The 17,901-nt window shown below is 47.7% G+C and overlaps 34 non-coding genes and 19 pseudogenes across 34 annotated transcripts; all 53 read right to left on the reverse strand.

Moving 5' to 3' along the window:
* Nucleotides 1–189: 189 nt before the first annotated feature.
* LOC145083781 (5S ribosomal RNA) lies at nt 190–308 on the reverse strand. The gene has a single exon (XR_013698242.1). It is a non-coding gene; the product is annotated as a 5S ribosomal RNA (ribosomal RNA).
* Nucleotides 309–505: 197 nt separating this feature from the next.
* Nucleotides 506–626, reverse strand: LOC145080310 (5S ribosomal RNA; annotated as a pseudogene).
* A 231-nt stretch (nt 627–857) lies between these two features.
* Nucleotides 858–976, reverse strand: LOC145083040 (5S ribosomal RNA). The gene has a single exon (XR_013697533.1). It is a non-coding gene; the product is annotated as a 5S ribosomal RNA (ribosomal RNA).
* Nucleotides 977–1,176: 200 nt separating this feature from the next.
* On the reverse strand, nt 1,177–1,294 carry LOC145080143 (5S ribosomal RNA; annotated as a pseudogene).
* Nucleotides 1,295–1,525: 231 nt separating this feature from the next.
* Nucleotides 1,526–1,644, reverse strand: LOC145083927 (5S ribosomal RNA). Its single transcript, XR_013698389.1, has one exon. It is a non-coding gene; the product is annotated as a 5S ribosomal RNA (ribosomal RNA).
* Nucleotides 1,645–1,875: 231 nt separating this feature from the next.
* On the reverse strand, nt 1,876–1,994 carry LOC145085398 (5S ribosomal RNA). The gene has a single exon (XR_013699797.1). It is a non-coding gene; the product is annotated as a 5S ribosomal RNA (ribosomal RNA).
* A 200-nt stretch (nt 1,995–2,194) lies between these two features.
* LOC145079657 (5S ribosomal RNA) lies at nt 2,195–2,312 on the reverse strand (annotated as a pseudogene).
* A 231-nt stretch (nt 2,313–2,543) lies between these two features.
* Nucleotides 2,544–2,662, reverse strand: LOC145085510 (5S ribosomal RNA). Its single transcript, XR_013699908.1, has one exon. It is a non-coding gene; the product is annotated as a 5S ribosomal RNA (ribosomal RNA).
* A 200-nt stretch (nt 2,663–2,862) lies between these two features.
* LOC145079658 (5S ribosomal RNA) lies at nt 2,863–2,980 on the reverse strand (annotated as a pseudogene).
* Nucleotides 2,981–3,211: 231 nt separating this feature from the next.
* Nucleotides 3,212–3,330, reverse strand: LOC145083041 (5S ribosomal RNA). Its single transcript, XR_013697534.1, has one exon. It is a non-coding gene; the product is annotated as a 5S ribosomal RNA (ribosomal RNA).
* Nucleotides 3,331–3,561: 231 nt separating this feature from the next.
* LOC145085626 (5S ribosomal RNA) lies at nt 3,562–3,680 on the reverse strand. The gene has a single exon (XR_013700019.1). It is a non-coding gene; the product is annotated as a 5S ribosomal RNA (ribosomal RNA).
* Nucleotides 3,681–3,880: 200 nt separating this feature from the next.
* On the reverse strand, nt 3,881–3,998 carry LOC145080276 (5S ribosomal RNA; annotated as a pseudogene).
* A 231-nt stretch (nt 3,999–4,229) lies between these two features.
* On the reverse strand, nt 4,230–4,348 carry LOC145083269 (5S ribosomal RNA). The gene has a single exon (XR_013697747.1). It is a non-coding gene; the product is annotated as a 5S ribosomal RNA (ribosomal RNA).
* Nucleotides 4,349–4,548: 200 nt separating this feature from the next.
* LOC145079923 (5S ribosomal RNA) lies at nt 4,549–4,666 on the reverse strand (annotated as a pseudogene).
* A 231-nt stretch (nt 4,667–4,897) lies between these two features.
* LOC145082759 (5S ribosomal RNA) lies at nt 4,898–5,016 on the reverse strand. The gene has a single exon (XR_013697260.1). It is a non-coding gene; the product is annotated as a 5S ribosomal RNA (ribosomal RNA).
* A 231-nt stretch (nt 5,017–5,247) lies between these two features.
* On the reverse strand, nt 5,248–5,366 carry LOC145085743 (5S ribosomal RNA). The gene has a single exon (XR_013700133.1). It is a non-coding gene; the product is annotated as a 5S ribosomal RNA (ribosomal RNA).
* Nucleotides 5,367–5,566: 200 nt separating this feature from the next.
* On the reverse strand, nt 5,567–5,684 carry LOC145080048 (5S ribosomal RNA; annotated as a pseudogene).
* A 231-nt stretch (nt 5,685–5,915) lies between these two features.
* LOC145083042 (5S ribosomal RNA) lies at nt 5,916–6,034 on the reverse strand. The gene has a single exon (XR_013697535.1). It is a non-coding gene; the product is annotated as a 5S ribosomal RNA (ribosomal RNA).
* Nucleotides 6,035–6,265: 231 nt separating this feature from the next.
* LOC145073371 (5S ribosomal RNA) lies at nt 6,266–6,384 on the reverse strand. The gene has a single exon (XR_013691333.1). It is a non-coding gene; the product is annotated as a 5S ribosomal RNA (ribosomal RNA).
* Nucleotides 6,385–6,584: 200 nt separating this feature from the next.
* LOC145079924 (5S ribosomal RNA) lies at nt 6,585–6,702 on the reverse strand (annotated as a pseudogene).
* Nucleotides 6,703–6,934: 232 nt separating this feature from the next.
* LOC145083437 (5S ribosomal RNA) lies at nt 6,935–7,053 on the reverse strand. Its single transcript, XR_013697913.1, has one exon. It is a non-coding gene; the product is annotated as a 5S ribosomal RNA (ribosomal RNA).
* Nucleotides 7,054–7,253: 200 nt separating this feature from the next.
* LOC145079659 (5S ribosomal RNA) lies at nt 7,254–7,371 on the reverse strand (annotated as a pseudogene).
* A 201-nt stretch (nt 7,372–7,572) lies between these two features.
* LOC145079660 (5S ribosomal RNA) lies at nt 7,573–7,690 on the reverse strand (annotated as a pseudogene).
* Nucleotides 7,691–7,921: 231 nt separating this feature from the next.
* Nucleotides 7,922–8,040, reverse strand: LOC145084616 (5S ribosomal RNA). The gene has a single exon (XR_013699055.1). It is a non-coding gene; the product is annotated as a 5S ribosomal RNA (ribosomal RNA).
* A 200-nt stretch (nt 8,041–8,240) lies between these two features.
* Nucleotides 8,241–8,358, reverse strand: LOC145080130 (5S ribosomal RNA; annotated as a pseudogene).
* Nucleotides 8,359–8,590: 232 nt separating this feature from the next.
* On the reverse strand, nt 8,591–8,709 carry LOC145083438 (5S ribosomal RNA). The gene has a single exon (XR_013697914.1). It is a non-coding gene; the product is annotated as a 5S ribosomal RNA (ribosomal RNA).
* A 200-nt stretch (nt 8,710–8,909) lies between these two features.
* On the reverse strand, nt 8,910–9,027 carry LOC145079661 (5S ribosomal RNA; annotated as a pseudogene).
* Nucleotides 9,028–9,226: 199 nt separating this feature from the next.
* LOC145083301 (5S ribosomal RNA) lies at nt 9,227–9,345 on the reverse strand. The gene has a single exon (XR_013697777.1). It is a non-coding gene; the product is annotated as a 5S ribosomal RNA (ribosomal RNA).
* A 231-nt stretch (nt 9,346–9,576) lies between these two features.
* LOC145083661 (5S ribosomal RNA) lies at nt 9,577–9,695 on the reverse strand. Its single transcript, XR_013698128.1, has one exon. It is a non-coding gene; the product is annotated as a 5S ribosomal RNA (ribosomal RNA).
* A 201-nt stretch (nt 9,696–9,896) lies between these two features.
* On the reverse strand, nt 9,897–10,014 carry LOC145079940 (5S ribosomal RNA; annotated as a pseudogene).
* Nucleotides 10,015–10,245: 231 nt separating this feature from the next.
* LOC145083045 (5S ribosomal RNA) lies at nt 10,246–10,364 on the reverse strand. Its single transcript, XR_013697536.1, has one exon. It is a non-coding gene; the product is annotated as a 5S ribosomal RNA (ribosomal RNA).
* Nucleotides 10,365–10,596: 232 nt separating this feature from the next.
* Nucleotides 10,597–10,715, reverse strand: LOC145074118 (5S ribosomal RNA). The gene has a single exon (XR_013691711.1). It is a non-coding gene; the product is annotated as a 5S ribosomal RNA (ribosomal RNA).
* A 231-nt stretch (nt 10,716–10,946) lies between these two features.
* LOC145083047 (5S ribosomal RNA) lies at nt 10,947–11,065 on the reverse strand. Its single transcript, XR_013697538.1, has one exon. It is a non-coding gene; the product is annotated as a 5S ribosomal RNA (ribosomal RNA).
* A 231-nt stretch (nt 11,066–11,296) lies between these two features.
* LOC145084710 (5S ribosomal RNA) lies at nt 11,297–11,415 on the reverse strand. The gene has a single exon (XR_013699142.1). It is a non-coding gene; the product is annotated as a 5S ribosomal RNA (ribosomal RNA).
* A 231-nt stretch (nt 11,416–11,646) lies between these two features.
* Nucleotides 11,647–11,765, reverse strand: LOC145083284 (5S ribosomal RNA). Its single transcript, XR_013697761.1, has one exon. It is a non-coding gene; the product is annotated as a 5S ribosomal RNA (ribosomal RNA).
* Nucleotides 11,766–11,963: 198 nt separating this feature from the next.
* On the reverse strand, nt 11,964–12,084 carry LOC145079904 (5S ribosomal RNA; annotated as a pseudogene).
* A 231-nt stretch (nt 12,085–12,315) lies between these two features.
* On the reverse strand, nt 12,316–12,434 carry LOC145083048 (5S ribosomal RNA). The gene has a single exon (XR_013697539.1). It is a non-coding gene; the product is annotated as a 5S ribosomal RNA (ribosomal RNA).
* A 232-nt stretch (nt 12,435–12,666) lies between these two features.
* LOC145083439 (5S ribosomal RNA) lies at nt 12,667–12,785 on the reverse strand. The gene has a single exon (XR_013697915.1). It is a non-coding gene; the product is annotated as a 5S ribosomal RNA (ribosomal RNA).
* Nucleotides 12,786–12,985: 200 nt separating this feature from the next.
* Nucleotides 12,986–13,103, reverse strand: LOC145079663 (5S ribosomal RNA; annotated as a pseudogene).
* Nucleotides 13,104–13,303: 200 nt separating this feature from the next.
* Nucleotides 13,304–13,421, reverse strand: LOC145079584 (5S ribosomal RNA; annotated as a pseudogene).
* A 231-nt stretch (nt 13,422–13,652) lies between these two features.
* On the reverse strand, nt 13,653–13,771 carry LOC145083049 (5S ribosomal RNA). The gene has a single exon (XR_013697540.1). It is a non-coding gene; the product is annotated as a 5S ribosomal RNA (ribosomal RNA).
* Nucleotides 13,772–14,002: 231 nt separating this feature from the next.
* LOC145074835 (5S ribosomal RNA) lies at nt 14,003–14,121 on the reverse strand. The gene has a single exon (XR_013692135.1). It is a non-coding gene; the product is annotated as a 5S ribosomal RNA (ribosomal RNA).
* Nucleotides 14,122–14,321: 200 nt separating this feature from the next.
* LOC145079664 (5S ribosomal RNA) lies at nt 14,322–14,439 on the reverse strand (annotated as a pseudogene).
* A 231-nt stretch (nt 14,440–14,670) lies between these two features.
* On the reverse strand, nt 14,671–14,789 carry LOC145083050 (5S ribosomal RNA). Its single transcript, XR_013697541.1, has one exon. It is a non-coding gene; the product is annotated as a 5S ribosomal RNA (ribosomal RNA).
* A 231-nt stretch (nt 14,790–15,020) lies between these two features.
* Nucleotides 15,021–15,139, reverse strand: LOC145083663 (5S ribosomal RNA). The gene has a single exon (XR_013698130.1). It is a non-coding gene; the product is annotated as a 5S ribosomal RNA (ribosomal RNA).
* Nucleotides 15,140–15,370: 231 nt separating this feature from the next.
* LOC145083051 (5S ribosomal RNA) lies at nt 15,371–15,489 on the reverse strand. The gene has a single exon (XR_013697542.1). It is a non-coding gene; the product is annotated as a 5S ribosomal RNA (ribosomal RNA).
* A 231-nt stretch (nt 15,490–15,720) lies between these two features.
* On the reverse strand, nt 15,721–15,839 carry LOC145075493 (5S ribosomal RNA). Its single transcript, XR_013692444.1, has one exon. It is a non-coding gene; the product is annotated as a 5S ribosomal RNA (ribosomal RNA).
* A 200-nt stretch (nt 15,840–16,039) lies between these two features.
* LOC145079665 (5S ribosomal RNA) lies at nt 16,040–16,157 on the reverse strand (annotated as a pseudogene).
* A 231-nt stretch (nt 16,158–16,388) lies between these two features.
* Nucleotides 16,389–16,507, reverse strand: LOC145083053 (5S ribosomal RNA). The gene has a single exon (XR_013697544.1). It is a non-coding gene; the product is annotated as a 5S ribosomal RNA (ribosomal RNA).
* Nucleotides 16,508–16,738: 231 nt separating this feature from the next.
* On the reverse strand, nt 16,739–16,857 carry LOC145083979 (5S ribosomal RNA). Its single transcript, XR_013698438.1, has one exon. It is a non-coding gene; the product is annotated as a 5S ribosomal RNA (ribosomal RNA).
* Nucleotides 16,858–17,057: 200 nt separating this feature from the next.
* LOC145079666 (5S ribosomal RNA) lies at nt 17,058–17,175 on the reverse strand (annotated as a pseudogene).
* A 231-nt stretch (nt 17,176–17,406) lies between these two features.
* LOC145083054 (5S ribosomal RNA) lies at nt 17,407–17,525 on the reverse strand. Its single transcript, XR_013697545.1, has one exon. It is a non-coding gene; the product is annotated as a 5S ribosomal RNA (ribosomal RNA).
* A 231-nt stretch (nt 17,526–17,756) lies between these two features.
* On the reverse strand, nt 17,757–17,875 carry LOC145083282 (5S ribosomal RNA). The gene has a single exon (XR_013697760.1). It is a non-coding gene; the product is annotated as a 5S ribosomal RNA (ribosomal RNA).
* Between the last annotated feature and the right edge of the window lie 26 nt (nt 17,876–17,901).

Genomic DNA, 17,901 nt, shown 5'->3' on the forward strand with positions numbered 1-17,901 from the left:
CAGAACCTCCTTTGTTTTGGTACGCGGGGCGTGGGACCCACGTGACCGATCGGCTCCGTTACAAAAATACGAAAAGCATCAACCATGAACCGGAGGGCACCCGAGCATAGAAATAGCAAGAAAGAAAGGAAAAAAAGCAAAAAAACCGCACGTAAAATCTAAAAAAACGCAAACGGACAACGAAAAATGGGGGTGCAACACGAGGACTTCCCAGGGGGTCACCCATCCTAGTACTACTCTCGCCCAAGCACGCTTATCTGCGGAGTTCTGATGGGATCCGGTGCATTAGTGCTGGTATGATCGCACCCGAAATACTATCCATGTTTATTGTTTTTATGTGTTACAAGACGCAGAACCTCCTTTGTTTTGGTACGCGGGGCGTGGGACCCACGTGACCGATCGGCTCCGTTCCAAAAATACGAAAAGCATCAACCATGAACCGGAGGGCACCCGAGCATAGAAATAGCAAGAAAGAAAGGAAAAAAAGCAAAAAAACCGCACGTAAAATCTAAAAAAACGCAGGACTTCCCAGGGGGTCACCCATCCTAATGCTACTCTCGCCCAAGCACGCTTAACTGCGGAGTTCTGATGGGATCCGGTGCATTAGTGCTGGTATGATCGCACCCGAAATACTATCCATGTTTATTGTTTTTATGTGTTACAAGACGCAGAACCTCCTTTGTTTTGGTACGCGGGGCGTGGGACCCACGTGACCGATCGGCTCCGTTCCAAAAATACGAAAAGCATCAACCATGAACCGGAGGGCACCCGAGCATAGAAATAGCAAGAAAGAAAGGAAAAAAAGCAAAAAAACCGCACGTAAAATCTAAAAAAACGCAAACGGACAACGAAAAAGGGGGGTGCAACACGAGGACTTCCCAAGGGGTCACCCATCCTAGTACTACTCTCGCCCAAGCACGCTTAACTGCGGAGTTCTGATGGGATCCGGTGCATTAGTGCTGGTATGATCGCACCCGAAATACTATCCATGTTTATTGTTTTTATGTGTTACAAGACGCAGAACCTCCTTTGTTTTGGTACGCGGGGCGTGGGACCCACGTGACCGATCGGCTCCGTTCCAAAAATACGAAAAGCATCAACCATGAACCGGAGGGCACCCGAGCATAGAAATAGCAAGAAAGAAAGGAAAAAAAGCAAAAAAACCGCACGTAAAATCTAAAAAAACGCAGGACTTCCCAGGGGGTCACCCATCCTAATACTACTCTCGCCCAAGCACGCTTAACTACGGAGTTCTGATGGGATCCGGTGCATTAGTGCTAGTATGATCGCACCCGAAATACTATCCATGTTTATTGTTTTTATGTGTTACAAGACGCAGAACCTCCTTTGTTTTGGTACGCGGGGCGTGGGACCCACGTGACCGATCGGCTCCGTTCCAAAAATACGAAAAGCATCAACCATGAACCGGAGGGCACCCGAGCATAGAAATAGCAAGAAAGAAAGGAAAAAAAGCAAAAAGACCGCACGTAAAATCTAAAAAAACGCAAACGGACAACGAAAAAGGGGGGTGCAACACGAGGACTTCCCAAGAGGTCACCCATCCTAGTACTACTCTCGCCCAAGCACGCTTAACTGCGAAGTTCTGATGGGATCCGGTGCATTAGTGCTGGTATGATCGCACCCGAAATACTATCCATGTTTATTGTTTTTATGTGTTACAAGACGCAGAACCTCCTTTGTTTTGGTACGCGGGGCGTGGGACCCACGTGACCGATCGGCTCCGTTCCAAAAATACGAAAAGCATCAACCATGAACCGGAGGGCACCCGAGCATAGAAATAGCAAGAAAGAAAGGAAAAAAAGCAAAAAAACCGCACGTAAAATCTAAAAAAACGCAAACGGACAACGAAAAATGGGGGTGCAACACGAGGACTTCCCAGGGGGTCACCCATCCTAGTACTACTCTCGCCCAAGCACGCTTAACTGCGGAGTTCTGATGGGATCCGGTGCATTAGTGCTGGTATGATCGCACCCGAAATACTATCCATGTTTATTGTTTTTATGTGTTACAAGACGCAGAACCTCCTTTGTTTTGGTACGCGGGGCGTGGGACCCACGTGACCGATCGGCTCCGTTCCAAAAATACGAAAAGCATCAACCATGAACCGGAGGGCACCCGAGCATAGAAATAGCAAGAAAGAAAGGAAAAAAAGCAAAAAAACCGCACGTAAAATCTAAAAAAACGCAGGACTTCCCAGGGGGTCACCCATCCTAATACTACTCTCGCCCAAGCACGCTTAACTGCGGAGTTCTGATGGGATCCGGTGCATTAGTGCTGGTATGATCGCACCCGAAATACTATCCATGTTTATTGTTTTTATGTGTTACAAGACGCAGAACCTCCTTTGTTTTGGTACGCGGGGCGTGGGACCCACGTGACCGATCGGCTCCGTTCCAAAAATACGAAAAGCATCAACCATGAACCGGAGGGCACCCGAGCATAGAAATAGCAAGAAAGAAAGGAAAAAAAGCAAAAAAACCGCACGTAAAATCTAAAAAAACGCAAACAGACAACGAAAAAGGGGGGTGCAACACGAGGACTTCCCAGGGGGTCACCCATCCTAGTACTACTCTCGCCCAAGCACGCTTAACTGCGGAGTTCTGATGGGATCCGGTGCATTAGTGCTGGTATGATCGCACCCGAAATACTATCCATGTTTATTGTTTTTATGTGTTACAAGACGCAGAACCTCCTTTGTTTTGGTACGCGGGGCGTGGGACCCACGTGACCGATCGGCTCCGTTCCAAAAATACGAAAAGCATCAACCATGAACCGGAGGGCACCCGAGCATAGAAATAGCAAGAAAGAAAGGAAAAAAAGCAAAAAAACCGCACGTAAAATCTAAAAAAACGCAGGACTTCCCAGGGGGTCACCCATCCTAATACTACTCTCGCCCAAGCACGCTTAACTGCGGAGTTCTGATGGGATCCGGTGCATTAGTGCTGGTATGATCGCACCCGAAATACTATCCATGTTTATTGTTTTTATGTGTTACAAGACGCAGAACCTCCTTTGTTTTGGTACGCGGGGCGTGGGACCCACGTGACCGATCGGCTCCGTTCCAAAAATACGAAAAGCATCAACCATGAACCGGAGGGCACCCGAGCATAGAAATAGCAAGAAAGAAAGGAAAAAAAGCAAAAAAACCGCACGTAAAATCTAAAAAAACGCAAACGGACAACGAAAAAGGGGGGTGCAACACGAGGACTTCCCAAGGGGTCACCCATCCTAGTACTACTCTCGCCCAAGCACGCTTAACTGCGGAGTTCTGATGGGATCCGGTGCATTAGTGCTGGTATGATCGCACCCGAAATACTATCCATGTTTATTGTTTTTATGTGTTACAAGACGCAGAACCTCCTTTGTTTTGGTACGCGGGGCGTGGGACCCACGTGACCGATCGGCTCCGTTCCAAAAATACGAAAAGCATCAACCATGAACCGGAGGGCACCCGAGCATAGAAATAGCAAGAAAGAAAGGAAAAAAAGCAAAAAAACCGCACGTAAAATCTAAAAAAACGCAAACGGACAACGAAAAAGGGGGGTGCAACACGAGGACTTCCCAGGGGGTCACCCATCCTAGTACTACTCTCGCCCAAGCACGCTTAACTGCGGAGTTCTGATGGGATCCGGTGCATTAGTGCTGGTATGATCGCACCCGAAATACTATCCATGTTTATTGTTTTTATGTGTTACAAGACGCAGAACCTCCTTTGTTTTGGTACGCGGGGCGTGGGACCCACGTGACCGATCGGCTCCGTTCCAAAAATACGAAAAGCATCAACCATGAACCGGAGGGCACCCGAGCATAGAAATAGCAAGAAAGAAAGGAAAAAAAGCAAAAAAACCGCACGTAAAATCTAAAAAAACGCAGGACTTCCCAGGGGGTCACCCATCCTAATACTACTCTCGCCCAAGCACGCTTAACTGCGGAGTTCTGATGGGCTCCGGTGCATTAGTGCTGGTATGATCGCACCCGAAATACTATCCATGTTTATTGTTTTTATGTGTTACAAGACGCAGAACCTCCTTTGTTTTGGTACGCGGGGCGTGGGACCCACGTGACCGATCGGCTCCGTTCCAAAAATACGAAAAGCATCAACCATGAACCGGAGGGCACCCGAGCATAGAAATAGCAAGAAAGAAAGGAAAAAAAGCAAAAAAACCGCACGTAAAATCTAAAAAAACGCAAACGGACAACGAAAAAGGGGGGTGCAACACGAGGACTTCCCAGGGGGTCACCCATTCTAGTACTACTCTCGCCCAAGCACGCTTAACTGCGGAGTTCTGATGGGATCCGGTGCATTAGTGCTGGTATGATCGCACCCGAAATACTATCCATGTTTATTGTTTTTATGTGTTACAAGACGCAGAACCTCCTTTGTTTTGGTACGCGGGGCGTGGGACCCACGTGACCGATCGGCTCCGTTCCAAAAATACGAAAAGCATCAACCATGAACCGGAGGGCACCCGAGCATAGAAATAGCAAGAAAGAAAGGAAAAAAAGCAAAAAAACCGCACGTAAAATCTAAAAAAACGCAGGACTTCCCAGGGGGTCACCCATCCTAATACTACTCTCGCCCAAGCACGCTTAACTACGGAGTTCTGATGGGATCCGGTGCATTAGTGCTGGTATGATCGCACCCGAAATACTATCCATGTTTATTGTTTTTATGTGTTACAAGACGCAGAACCTCCTTTGTTTTGGTACGCGGGGCGTGGGACCCACGTGACCGATCGGTTCCGTTCCAAAAATACGAAAAGCATCAACCATGAACCGGAGGGCACCCGAGCATAGAAATAGCAAGAAAGAAAGGAAAAAAAGCAAAAAGACCGTACGTAAAATCTAAAAAAACGCAAACGGACAACGAAAAAGGGGGGTGCAACACGAGGACTTCCCAAGAGGTCACCCATCCTAGTACTACTCTCGCCCAAGCACGCTTAACTGCGGAGTTCTGATGGGATCCGGTGCATTAGTGCTGGTATGATCGCACCCGAAATACTATCCATGTTTATTGTTTTTATGTGTTACAAGACGCAGAACCTCCTTTGTTTTGGTACGCGGGGCGTGGGACCCACGTGACCGATCGGCTCCGTTCCAAAAATACGAAAAGCATCAACCATGAACCGGAGGGCACCCGAGCATAGAAATAGCAAGAAAGAAAGGAAAAAAAGCAAAAAAACCGCACGTAAAATCTAAAAAAACGCAAACGGACAACGAAAAATGGGGGTGCAACACGAGGACTTCCCAGGGGGTCACCCATCCTAGTACTACTCTCGCCCAAGCACGCTTAACTGCGGAGTTCTGATGGGATCCGGTGCATTAGTGCTGGTATGATCGCACCCGAAATACTATCCATGTTTATTGTTTTTATGTGTTACAAGACGCAGAACCTCCTTTGTTTTGGTACGCGGGGCGTGGGACCCACGTGACCGATCGGCTCCGTTCCAAAAATACGAAAAGCATCAACCATGAACCGGAGGGCACCCGAGCATAGAAATAGCAAGAAAGAAAGGAAAAAAAGCAAAAAAACCGCACGTAAAATCTAAAAAAACGCAGGACTTCCCAGGGGGTCACCCATCCTAATACTACTCTCGCCCAAGCACGTTTAACTGCGGAGTTCTGATGGGATCCGGTGCATTAGTGCTGGTATGATCGCACCCGAAATACTATCCATGTTTATTGTTTTTATGTGTTACAAGACGCAGAACCTCCTTTGTTTTGGTACGCGGGGCGTGGGACCCACGTGACCGATCGGCTCCGTTCCAAAAATACGAAAAGCATCAACCATGAACCGGAGGGCACCCGAGCATAGAAATAGCAAGAAAGAAAGGAAAAAAAGCAAAAAAACCGCACGTAAAATCTAAAAAAACGCAAACGGACAACGAAAAAGGGGGGTGCAACACGAGGACTTCCCAAGGGGTCACCCATCCTAGTACTACTCTCGCCCAAGCACGCTTAACTGCGGAGTTCTGATGGGATCCGGTGCATTAGTGCTGGTATGATCGCACCCGAAATACTATCCATGTTTATTGTTTTTATGTGTTACAAGACGCAGAACCTCCTTTGTTTTGGTACGCGGGGCGTGGGACCCACGTGACCGATCGGCTCCGTTCCAAAAATACGAAAAGCATCAACCATGAACCGGAGGGCACCCGAGCATAGAAATAGCAAGAAAGAAAGGAAAAAAAGCAAAAAAACCGCACGTAAAATCTAAAAAAACGCAAACGGACAACGAAAAAGGGGGGTGCAACACGAGGACTTCCCAGGGGGTCACCCATCCTAGTACTACTCTCGCCCAAGCACGCTTAACTGCGGAGTTCTGATGGGATCCGGTGCATTAGTGCTGGTATGATCGCACCCGAAATACTATCCATGTTTATTGTTTTTATGTGTTACAAGACGCAGAACCTCCTTTGTTTTGGTACGCGGGGCGTGGGACCCACGTGACCGATCGGCTCCGTTCCAAAAATACGAAAAGCATCAACCATGAACCGGAGGGCACCCGAGCATAGAAATAGCAAGAAAGAAAGGAAAAAAAGCAAAAAAACCGCACGTAAAATCTAAAAAAACGCAGGACTTCCCAGGGGGTCACCCATCCTAATACTACTCTCGCCCAAGCACGCTTAACTACGGAGTTCTGATGGGATCCGGTGCATTAGTGCTGGTATGATCGCACCCGAAATACTATCCATGTTTATTGTTTTTATGTGTTACAAGACGCAGAACCTCCTTTGTTTTGGTACGCGGGGCGTGGGACCCACGTGACCGATCGGCTCCGTTCCAAAAATACGAAAAGCATCAACCATGAACCGGAGGGCACCCGAGCATAGAAATAGCAAGAAAGAAAGGAAAAAAAGCAAAAAAACCGCACGTAAAATCTAAAAAAAACGCAAACGGACAACGAAAAAGGGGGGTGCAACACGAGGACTTCCCAGGGGGTCACCCATCCTAGTACTACTCTCGCCCAAGCACGCTTAACTGCGGAGTTCTGATGGGATCCGGTGCATTAGTGCTAGTATGATCGCACCCGAAATACTATCCATGTTTATTGTTTTTATGTGTTACAAGACGCAGAACCTCCTTTGTTTTGTTACGCGGGGCGTGGGACCCACGTGACCGATCGGCTCCGTTCCAAAAATACGAAAAGCATCAACCATGAACCGGAGGGCACCCGAGCATAGAAATAGCAAGAAAGAAAGGAAAAAAAGCAAAAAAACCGCACGTAAAATCTAAAAAAACGCAGGACTTCCCAGGGGGTCACCCATCCTAATACTACTCTCGCCCAAGCACGCTTAACTGCGGAGTTCTGATGGGATCCGGTGCATTAGTGCTGGTATGATCGCACCCGAAATACTATCCATGTTTATTGTTTTTATGTGTTACAAGACGCAGAACCTCCTTTGTTTTGGTACGCGGGGCGTGGGACCCACGTGACCGATCGGCTCCGTTCCAAAAATACGAAAAGCATCAACCATGAACCGGAGGGCACCCGAGCATAGAAATAGCAAGAAAGAAAGGAAAAAAAGCAAAAAAAACCGCACGTAAAATCTAAAAAAACGCAGGACTTCCCAGGGGGTCACCCATCCTAATACTACTCTCGCCCAAGCACGCTTAACTGCGGAGTTCTGATGGGATCCGGTGCATTAGTGCTGGTATGATCGCACCCGAAATACTATCCATGTTTATTGTTTTTATGTGTTACAAGACGCAGAACCTCCTTTGTTTTGGTACGCGGGGCGTGGGACCCACGTGACCGATCGGCTCCGTTCCAAAAATACGAAAAGCATCAACCATGAACCGGAGGGCACCCGAGCATAGAAATAGCAAGAAAGAAAGGAAAAAAAGCAAAAAAACCGCACGTAAAATCTAAAAAAACGCAAACGGACAACGAAAAAGGGGGGTGCAACACGACGACTTCCCAGGGGGTCACCCATCCTAGTACTACTCTCGCCCAAGCACGCTTAACTGCGGAGTTCTGATGGGATCCGGTGCATTAGTGCTGGTATGATCGCACCCGAAATACTATCCATGTTTATTGTTTTTATGTGTTACAAGACGCAGAACCTCCTTTGTTTTGGTACGCGGGGCGTGGGACCCACGTGACCGATCGGCTCCGTTCCAAAAATACGAAAAGCATCAACCATGAACCGGAGGGCACCCGAGCATAGAAATAGCAAGAAAGAAAGGAAAAAAAGCAAAAAAACCGCACGTAAAATCTAAAAAAACGCAGGACTTCCCAGGGGGTCACCCATCCTAATACTACTCTCGCCCAAGCACGCTTGACTACGGAGTTCTGATGGGATCCGGTGCATTAGTGCTGGTATGATCGCACCCGAAATACTATCCATGTTTATTGTTTTTATGTGTTACAAGACGCAGAACCTCCTTTGTTTTGGTACGCGGGGCGTGGGACCCACGTGACCGATCGGCTCCGTTCCAAAAATACGAAAAGCATCAACCATGAACCGGAGGGCACCCGAGCATAGAAATAGCAAGAAAGAAAGGAAAAAAAGCAAAAAAACCGCACGTAAAATCTAAAAAAAACGCAAACGGACAACGAAAAAGGGGGGTGCAACACGAGGACTTCCCAGGGGGTCACCCATCCTAGTACTACTCTCGCCCAAGCACGCTTAACTGCGGAGTTCTGATGGGATCCGGTGCATTAGTGCTAGTATGATCGCACCCGAAATACTATCCATGTTTATTGTTTTTATGTGTTACAAGACGCAGAACCTCCTTTGTTTTGTTACGCGGGGCGTGGGACCCACGTGACCGATCGGCTCCGTTCCAAAAATACGAAAAGCATCAACCATGAACCGGAGGGCACCCGAGCATAGAAATAGCAAGAAAGAAAGGAAAAAAAGCAAAAAAACCGCACGTAAAATCTAAAAAAACGCAGGACTTCCCAGGGGGTCACCCATCCTAATACTACTCTCGCCCAAGCACGCTTAACTGCGGAGTTCTGATGGGATCCGGTGCATTAGTGCTGGTATGATCGCACCCGAAATACTATCCATGTTTATTGTTTTTATGTGTTACAAGACGCAGAACCTCCTTTGTTTTGGTACGCGGGGCGTGGGACCCACGTGACCGATCGGCTCCGTTCCAAAAATACGAAAAGCATCAACCATGAACCGGAGGGCACCCGAGCATAGAAATAGCAAGAAAGAAAGGAAAAAAAGCAAAAAAAACCGGAAAAAGGTGGGTGCAACACGAGGACTTCCCAAGGGGTCACCCATCCTAGTACTACTCTCGCCCAAGCACGCTTAACTGCGGAGTTCTGATGGGATCCGGTGCATTAGTGCTGGTATGATCGCACCCGAAATACTATCCATGTTTATTGTTTTTATGTGTTACAAGACGCAGAACCTCCTTTGTTTTGGTACGCGGGGCGTGGGACCCACGTGACCGATCGGCTCCGTTCCAAAAATACGAAAAGCATCAACCATGAACCGGAGGGCACCCGAGCATAGAAATAGCAAGAAAGAAAGGAAAAAAAGCAAAAAAACCGCACGTAAAATCTAAAAAAACGCAAACGGACAACGAAAAAGGGGGGTGCAACACGAGGACTTCCCAGGGGGTCACCCATCCTAGTACTACTCTCGCCCAAGCACGCTTAACTGCGGAGTTCTGATGGAATCCGGTGCATTAGTGCTGGTATGATCGCACCCGAAATACTATCCATGTTTATTGTTTTTATGTGTTACAAGACGCAGAACCTCCTTTGTTTTGGTACGCGGGGCGTGGGACCCACGTGACCGATCGGCTCCGTTCCAAAAATACGAAAAGCATCAACCATGAACCGGAGGGCACCCGAGCATAGAAATAGCAAGAAAGAAAGGAAAAAAAGCAAAAAAAACCGCACGTAAAATCTAAAAAAACGCAGGACTTCCCAGGGGGTCACCCATCCTAATACTACTCTCGCCCAAGCACGCTTAACTGCGGAGTTCTGATGGGATCCGGTGCATTAGTGCTGGTATGATTGCACCCGAAATACTATCCATGTTTATTGTTTTTATGTGTTACAAGACGCAGAACCTCCTTTGTTTTGGTACGCGGGGCGTGGGACCCACGTGACCGATCGGCTCCGTTCCAAAAATACGAAAAGCATCAACCATGAACCGGAGGGCACCCGAGCATAGAAATAGCAAGAAAGAAAGGAAAAAAAGCAAAAAAACCGCACGTAAAATCTAAAAAAACGCAAACGGACAACGAAAAAGGGGGGTGCAACACGAGGACTTCCCAAGGGGTCACCCATCCTAGTACTACTCTCGCCCAAGCACGCTTAACTGCGGAGTTCTGATGGGATCCGGTGCATTAGTGCTGGTATGATCGCACCCGAAATACTATCCATGTTTATTGTTTTTATGTGTTACAAGACGCAGAACCTCCTTTGTTTTGGTACGCGGGGCGTGGGACCCACGTGACCGATCGGCTCCGTTCCAAAAATACGAAAAGCATCAACCATGAACCGGAGGGCACCCGAGCATAGAAATAGCAAGAAAGAAAGGAAAAAAAGCAAAAAAACCGCACGTAAAATCTAAAAAAAACGCAAACGGACAACGAAAAAGGGGGGTGCAACACGAGGACTTCCCAGGGGGTCACCCATCCTAGTACTACTCTCGCCCAAGCACGCTTAACTGCGGAGTTCTGATGGGATCCGGTGCATTAGTGCTGGTATGATCGCACCCGAAATACTATCCATGTTTATTGTTTTTATGTGTTACAAGACGCAGAACCTCCTTTGTTTTGGTACGCGGGGCGTGGGACCCACGTGACCGATCGGCTCCGTTCCAAAAATACGAAAAGCATCAACCATGAACCGGAGGGCACCCGAGCATAGAAATAGCAAGAAAGAAAGGAAAAAAAGCAAAAAAACCGCACGTAAAATCTAAAAAAACGCAAACGGACAACGAAAAAGGGGGGTGCAACACGAGGACTTCCCAAGGGGTCACCCATCCTAGTACTACTCTCGCCCAAGCACGCTTAACTGCGGAGTTCTGATGGGATCCGGTGCATTAGTGCTGGTATGATCGCACCCGAAATACTATCCATGTTTATTGTTTTTTTGTGTTACAAGACGCAGAACCTCCTTTGTTTTGGTACGCGGGGCGTGGGACCCACGTGACCGATCGGCTCCGTTCCAAAAATACGAAAAGCATCAACCATGAACCGGAGGGCACCCGAGCATAGAAATAGCAAGAAAGAAAGGAAAAAAAGCAAAAAAACCGCACGTAAAATCTAAAAAAACGCAAACGGACAACGAAAAAGGGGGGTGCAACACGAGGACTTCCCAAGGGGTCACCCATCCTAGTACTACTCTCGCCCAAGCACGCTTAACTGCGGAGTTCTGATGGGATCCGGTGCATTACTGCTGGTATGATCGCACCCGAAATACTATCCATGTTTATTGTTTTTATGTGTTACAAGACGCAGAACCTCCTTTGTTTTGGTACGCGGGGCGTGGGACCCACGTGACCGATCGGCTCCGTTCCAAAAATACGAAAAGCATCAACCATGAACCGGAGGGCACCCGAGCATAGAAATAGCAAGAAAGAAAGGAAAAAAAGCAAAAAAACCGCACGTAAAATCTAAAAAAACGCAAACGGACAACGAAAAAGGGGGGTGCAACACGAGGACTTCCCAGGGGGTCACCCATCCTAGTACTACTCTCGCCCAAGCACGCTTAACTGCGGAGTTCTGATGGGATCCGGTGCATTAGTACTGGTATGATCGCACCCGAAATACTATCCATGTTTATTGTTTTTATGTGTTACAAGACGCAGAACCTCCTTTGTTTTGGTACGCGGGGCGTGGGACCCACGTGACCGATCGGCTCCGTTCCAAAAATACGAAAAGCATCAACCATGAACCGGAGGGCACCCGAGCATAGAAATAGCAAGAAAGAAAGGAAAAAAAGCAAAAAAAACCGCACGTAAAATCTAAAAAAACGTAGGACTTCCCAGGGGGTCACCCATCCTAATACTACTCTCGCCCAAGCACGCTTAACTGCGGAGTTCTGATGGGATCCGGTGCATTAGTGCTGGTATGATCGCACCCGAAATACTATCCATGTTTATTGCTTTTATGTGTTACAAGACGCAGAACCTCCTTTGTTTTGGTACGCGGGGCGTGGGACCCACGTGACCGATCGGCTCCGTTCCAAAAATACGAAAAGCATCAACCATGAACCGGAGGGCACCCGAGCATAGAAATAGCAAGAAAGAAAGGAAAAAAAGCAAAAAAACCGCACGTAAAATCTAAAAAAACGCAAACGGACAACGAAAAAGGGGGGTGCAACACGAGGACTTCCCAAGGGGTCACCCATCCTAGTACTACTCTCGCCCAAGCACGCTTAACTGCGGAGTTCTGATGGGATCCGGTGCATTAGTGCTGGTATGATCGCACCCGAAATACTATCCATGTTTATTGTTTTTATGTGTTACAAGACGCAGAACCTCCTTTGTTTTGGTACGCGGGGCGTGGGACCCACGTGACCGATCGGCTCCGTTCCAAAAATACGAAAAGCATCAACCATGAACCGGAGGGCACCCGAGCATAGAAATAGCAAGAAAGAAAGGAAAAAAAGCAAAAAAACCGCACGTAAAATCTAAAAAAAACGCAAACGGACAACGAAAAAGGGGGGTGCAACACGAGGACTTCCCAGGGGGTCACCCATCCTAGTACTACTCTCGCCCAAGCACGCTTAACTGCGGAGTTCTGATGGGATCCGGTGCATTAGTGCTAGTATGATCGCACCCGAAATACTATCCATGTTTATTGTTTTTATGTGTTACAAGACGCAGAACCTCCTTTGTTTTGGTACGCGGGGCGTGGGACCCACGTGACCGATCGGCTCCGTTCCAAAAATACGAAAAGCATCAACCATGAACCGGAGGGCACCCGAGCATAGAAATAGCAAGAAAGAAAGGAAAAAAAGCAAAAAAACCGCACGTAAAATCTAAAAAAACGCAGGACTTCCCAGGGGGTCACCCATCCTAATACTACTCTCGCCCAAGCACGCTTAACTGCGGAGTTCTGATGGGATCCGGTGCATTAGTGCTGGTATGATCGCACCCGAAATACTATCCATGTTTATTGTTTTTATGTTTTACAAGACGCAGAACCTCCTTTGTTTTGGTACGCGGGGCGTGGGACCCACGTGACCGATCGGCTCCGTTCCAAAAATACGAAAAGCATCAACCATGAACCGGAGGGCACCCGAGCATAGAAATAGCAAGAAAGAAAGGAAAAAAAGCAAAAAAACCGCACGTAAAATCTAAAAAAACGCAAGACTTCCCAGGGGGTCACCCATCCTAATACTACTCTCGCCCAAGCACGCTTAACTGCGGAGTTCTGATGGGATCCGGTGCATTAGTGCTGGTATGATCGCACCCGAAATACTATCCATGTTTATTGTTTTTATGTGTTACAAGACGCAGAACCTCCTTTGTTTTGGTACGCGGGGCGTGGGACCCACGTGACCGATCGGCTCCGTTCCAAAAATACGAAAAGCATCAACCATGAACCGGAGGGCACCCGAGCATAGAAATAGCAAGAAAGAAAGGAAAAAAAGCAAAAAAACCGCACGTAAAATCTAAAAAAACGCAAACGGACAACGAAAAAGGGGGGTGCAACACGAGGACTTCCCAAGGGGTCACCCATCCTAGTACTACTCTCGCCCAAGCACGCTTAACTGCGGAGTTCTGATGGGATCCGGTGCATTAGTGCTGGTATGATCGCACCCGAAATACTATCCATGTTTATTGTTTTTTTGTGTTACAAGACGCAGAACCTCCTTTGTTTTGGTACGCGGGGCGTGGGACCCACGTGACCGATCGGCTCCGTTCCAAAAATACGAAAAGCATCAACCATGAACCGGAGGGCACCCGAGCATAGAAATAGCAAGAAAGAAAGGAAAAAAAGCAAAAAAACCGCACGTAAAATCTAAAAAAACGCAAACGGACAACGAAAAAGGGGGGTGCAACACGAGGACTTCCCAGGGGGTCACCCATCCTAGTACTACTCTCGCCCAAGCACGCTTAACTGCGGAGTTCTGATGGGATCCGGTGCATTAGTGCTGGTATGATCGCACCCGAAATACTATCCATGTTTATTGTTTTTATGTGTTACAAGACGCAAAACCTCCTTTGTTTTGGTACGCGGGGCGTGGGACCCACGTGACCGATCGGCTCCGTTCCAAAAATACGAAAAGCATCAACCATGAACCGGAGGGCACCCGAGCATAGAAATAGCAAGAAAGAAAGGAAAAAAAACAAAAAAACCGCACGTAAAATCTAAAAAAACGCAGGACTTCCCAGGGGGTCACCCATCCTAATACTACTCTCGCCCAAGCACGCTTAACTGCGGAGTTCTGATGGGATCCGGTGCATTAGTGCTGGTATGATCGCACCCGAAATACTATCCATGTTTATTGTTTTTATGTGTTACAAGACGCAGAACCTCCTTTGTTTTGGTACGCGGGGCGTGGGACCCACGTGACCGATCGGCTCCGTTCCAAAAATACGAAAAGCATCAACCATGAACCGGAGGGCACCCGAGCATAGAAATAGCAAGAAAGAAAGGAAAAAAAGCAAAAAAACCGCACGTAAAATCTAAAAAAACGCAAACGGACAACGAAAAAGGGGGGTGCAACACGAGGACTTCCCAAGGGGTCACCCATCCTAGTACTACTCTCGCCCAAGCACGCTTAACTGCGGAGTTCTGATGGGATCCGGTGCATTAGTGCTGGTATGATCGCACCCGAAATACTATCCATGTTTATTGTTTTTATGTGTTACAAGACGCAGAACCTCCTTTGTTTTGGTACGTGGGGCGTGGGACCCACGTGACCGATCGGCTCCGTTCCAAAAATACGAAAAGCATCAACCATGAACCGGAGGGCACCCGAGCATAGAAATAGCAAGAAAGAAAGGAAAAAAAGCAAAAAAACCGCACGTAAAATCTAAAAAAACGCAAACGGACAACGAAAAAGGGGGGTGCAACACGAGGACTTCCCAGGGGGTCACCCATCCTAGTACTACTCTCGCCCAAGCACGCTTAACTGCGGAGTTCTGATGGAATCCGGTGCATTAGTGCTGGTATGATCGCACCCGAAATACTATCCATGTTTATTGTTTTTATGTGTTACAAGACGCAGAACCTCCTTTGTTTTGGTACGCGGGGCGTGGGACCCACGTGACCGATCGGCTCCGTTCCAAAAATACGAAAAGCATCAACCATGAACCGGAGGGCACCCGAGCATAGAAATAGCAAGAAAGAAAGGAAAAAAAGCAAAAAAACCGCACGTAAAATCTAAAAAAACGCAAACGGACAACGAAAAAGGGGGGTGCAACACGAGGACTTCCCAAGGGGTCACCCATCCTAGTACTACTCTCGCCCAAGCACGCTTAACTGCGGAGTTCTGATGGGATCCGGTGCATTAGTGCTGGTATGATCGCACCCGAAATACTATCCATGTTTATTGTTTTTTTGTGTTACAAGACGCAGAACCTCCTTTGTTTTGGTACGCGGGGCGTGGGACCCACGTGACCGATCGGCTCCGTTCCAAAAATACGAAAAGCATCAACCATGAACCGGAGGGCACCCGAGCATAGAAATAGCAAGAAAGAAAGGAAAAAAAGCAAAAAAACCGCACGTAAAATCTAAAAAAACGCAAACGGACAACGAAAAAGGGGGGTGCAACACGAGGACTTCCCAGGGGGTCACCCATCCTAGTACTACTCTCGCCCAAGCACGCTTAACTGCGGAGTTCTGATGGGATCCGGTGCATTAGTGCTGGTATGATCGCACCCGAAATACTATCCATGTTTATTGTTTTTATGTGTTACAAGACGCAAAACCTCCTTTGTTTTGGTACGCGGGGCGTGGGACCCACGTGACCGATCGGCTCCGTTCCAAAAATACGAAAAGCATCAACCATGAACCGGAGGGCACCCGAGCATAGAAATAGCAAGAAAGAAAGGAAAAAAAACAAAAAAACCGCACGTAAAATCTAAAAAAACGCAGGACTTCCCAGGGGGTCACCCATCCTAATACTACTCTCGCCCAAGCACGCTTAACTGCGGAGTTCTGATGGGATCCGGTGCATTAGTGCTGGTATGATCGCACCCGAAATACTATCCATGTTTATTGTTTTTATGTGTTACAAGACGCAGAACCTCCTTTGTTTTGGTACGCGGGGCGTGGGACCCACGTGACCGATCGGCTTCGTTCCAAAAATACGAAAAGCATCAACCATGAACCGGAGGGCACCCGAGCATAGAAATAGCAAGAAAGAAAGGAAAAAAAGCAAAAAAACCGCACGTAAAATCTAAAAAAACGCAAACGGACAACGAAAAAGGGGGGTGCAACACGAGGACTTCCCAAGGGGTCACCCATCCTAGTACTACTCTCGCCCAAGCACGCTTAACTGCGGAGTTCTGATGGGATCCGGTGCATTAGTGCTGGTATGATCGCACCCGAAATACTATCCATGTTTATTGTTTTTATGTGTTACAAGACGCAGAACCTCCTTTGTTTTGGTACGTGGGGCATGGGACCCACGTGACCGATCGGCTCCGTTCCAAAAATACGAAAAGCATCAACCATGAACCGGAGGGCACCCGAGCATAGAAATAGCAAGAAAGAAAGGAAAAAAAGCAAAAAAACCGCACGTAAAATCTAAAAAAACGCAAACGGACAACGAAAAAGGGGGGTGCAACACGAGGACTTCCCAAGGGGTCACCCATCCTAGTACTACTCTCGCCCAAGCACGCTTAACTGCGGAGTTCTGATGGAATCCGGTGCATTAGTGCTGGTATGATCGCACCCGAAATACTATCCATGTTTATTGTTTTTATGTGTTACAAGACGCAGAACCTCCTTTGTTTTGGTACGCGGGGCGTGGGACCCACGTGACCGATCGGCTCCGTTCCAAAAATACGAAAAGCATCAACCATGAACCGGAGGGCACCCGAGCATAGAAATAGCAAGAAAGAAAGGAAAAAAAGCAAAAAAACCGCACGTAAAATCTAAAAAAACGCAGGACTTCCCAGGGGGTCACCCATCCTAATACTACTCTCGCCCAAGCACGCTTAACTGCGGAGTTCTGATGGGATCCGGTGCATTAGTGCTGGTATGATCGCACCCGAAATACTATCCATGTTTATTGTTTTTATGTGTTACAAGACGCAGAACCTCCTTTGTTTTGGTACGCGGGGCGTGGGACCCACGTGACCGATCGGCTCCGTTCCAAAAATACGAAAAGCATCAACCATGAACCGGAGGGCACCCGAGCATAGAAATAGCAAGAAAGAAAGGAAAAAAAGCAAAAAAACCGCACGTAAAATCTAAAAAAACGCAAACGGACAACGAAAAAGGGGGGTGCAACACGAGGACTTCCCAAGGGGTCACCCATCCTAGTACTACTCTCGCCCAAGCACGCTTAACTGCGGAGTTCTGATGGGATCCGGTGCATTAGTGCTGGTATGATCGCACCCGAAATACTATCCATGTTTATTGTTTTTATGTGTTACAAGACGCATAACCTCCTTTGTTTTGGTACGCGGGGCGTGGGACCCACGTGACCGATCGGCTCCGTTCCAAAAATACGAAAAGCATCAACCATGAACCGGAGGGCACCCGAGCATAGAAATAGCAAGAAAGAAAGGAAAAAAAGCAAAAAAACCGCACGTAAAATCTAAAAAAACGCAAACGGACAACGAAAAAGGGGGGTGCAACACGAGGACTTCCCAGGGGGTCACCCATCCTAGTACTACTCTCGCCCAAGCACGCTTAACTGCGGAGTTCTGATGAGATCCGGTGCATTAGTGCTGGTATGATCGCACCCGAAATACTATCCATGTTTATTGTTTT

Source organism: Lactuca serriola, chromosome 1, assembly GCF_051521515.1.
Source record: "Lactuca serriola cultivar US96UC23 chromosome 1, Lser_US96UC23_V15, whole genome shotgun sequence".
Taxonomy (NCBI): domain Eukaryota; kingdom Viridiplantae; phylum Streptophyta; class Magnoliopsida; order Asterales; family Asteraceae; genus Lactuca; species Lactuca serriola.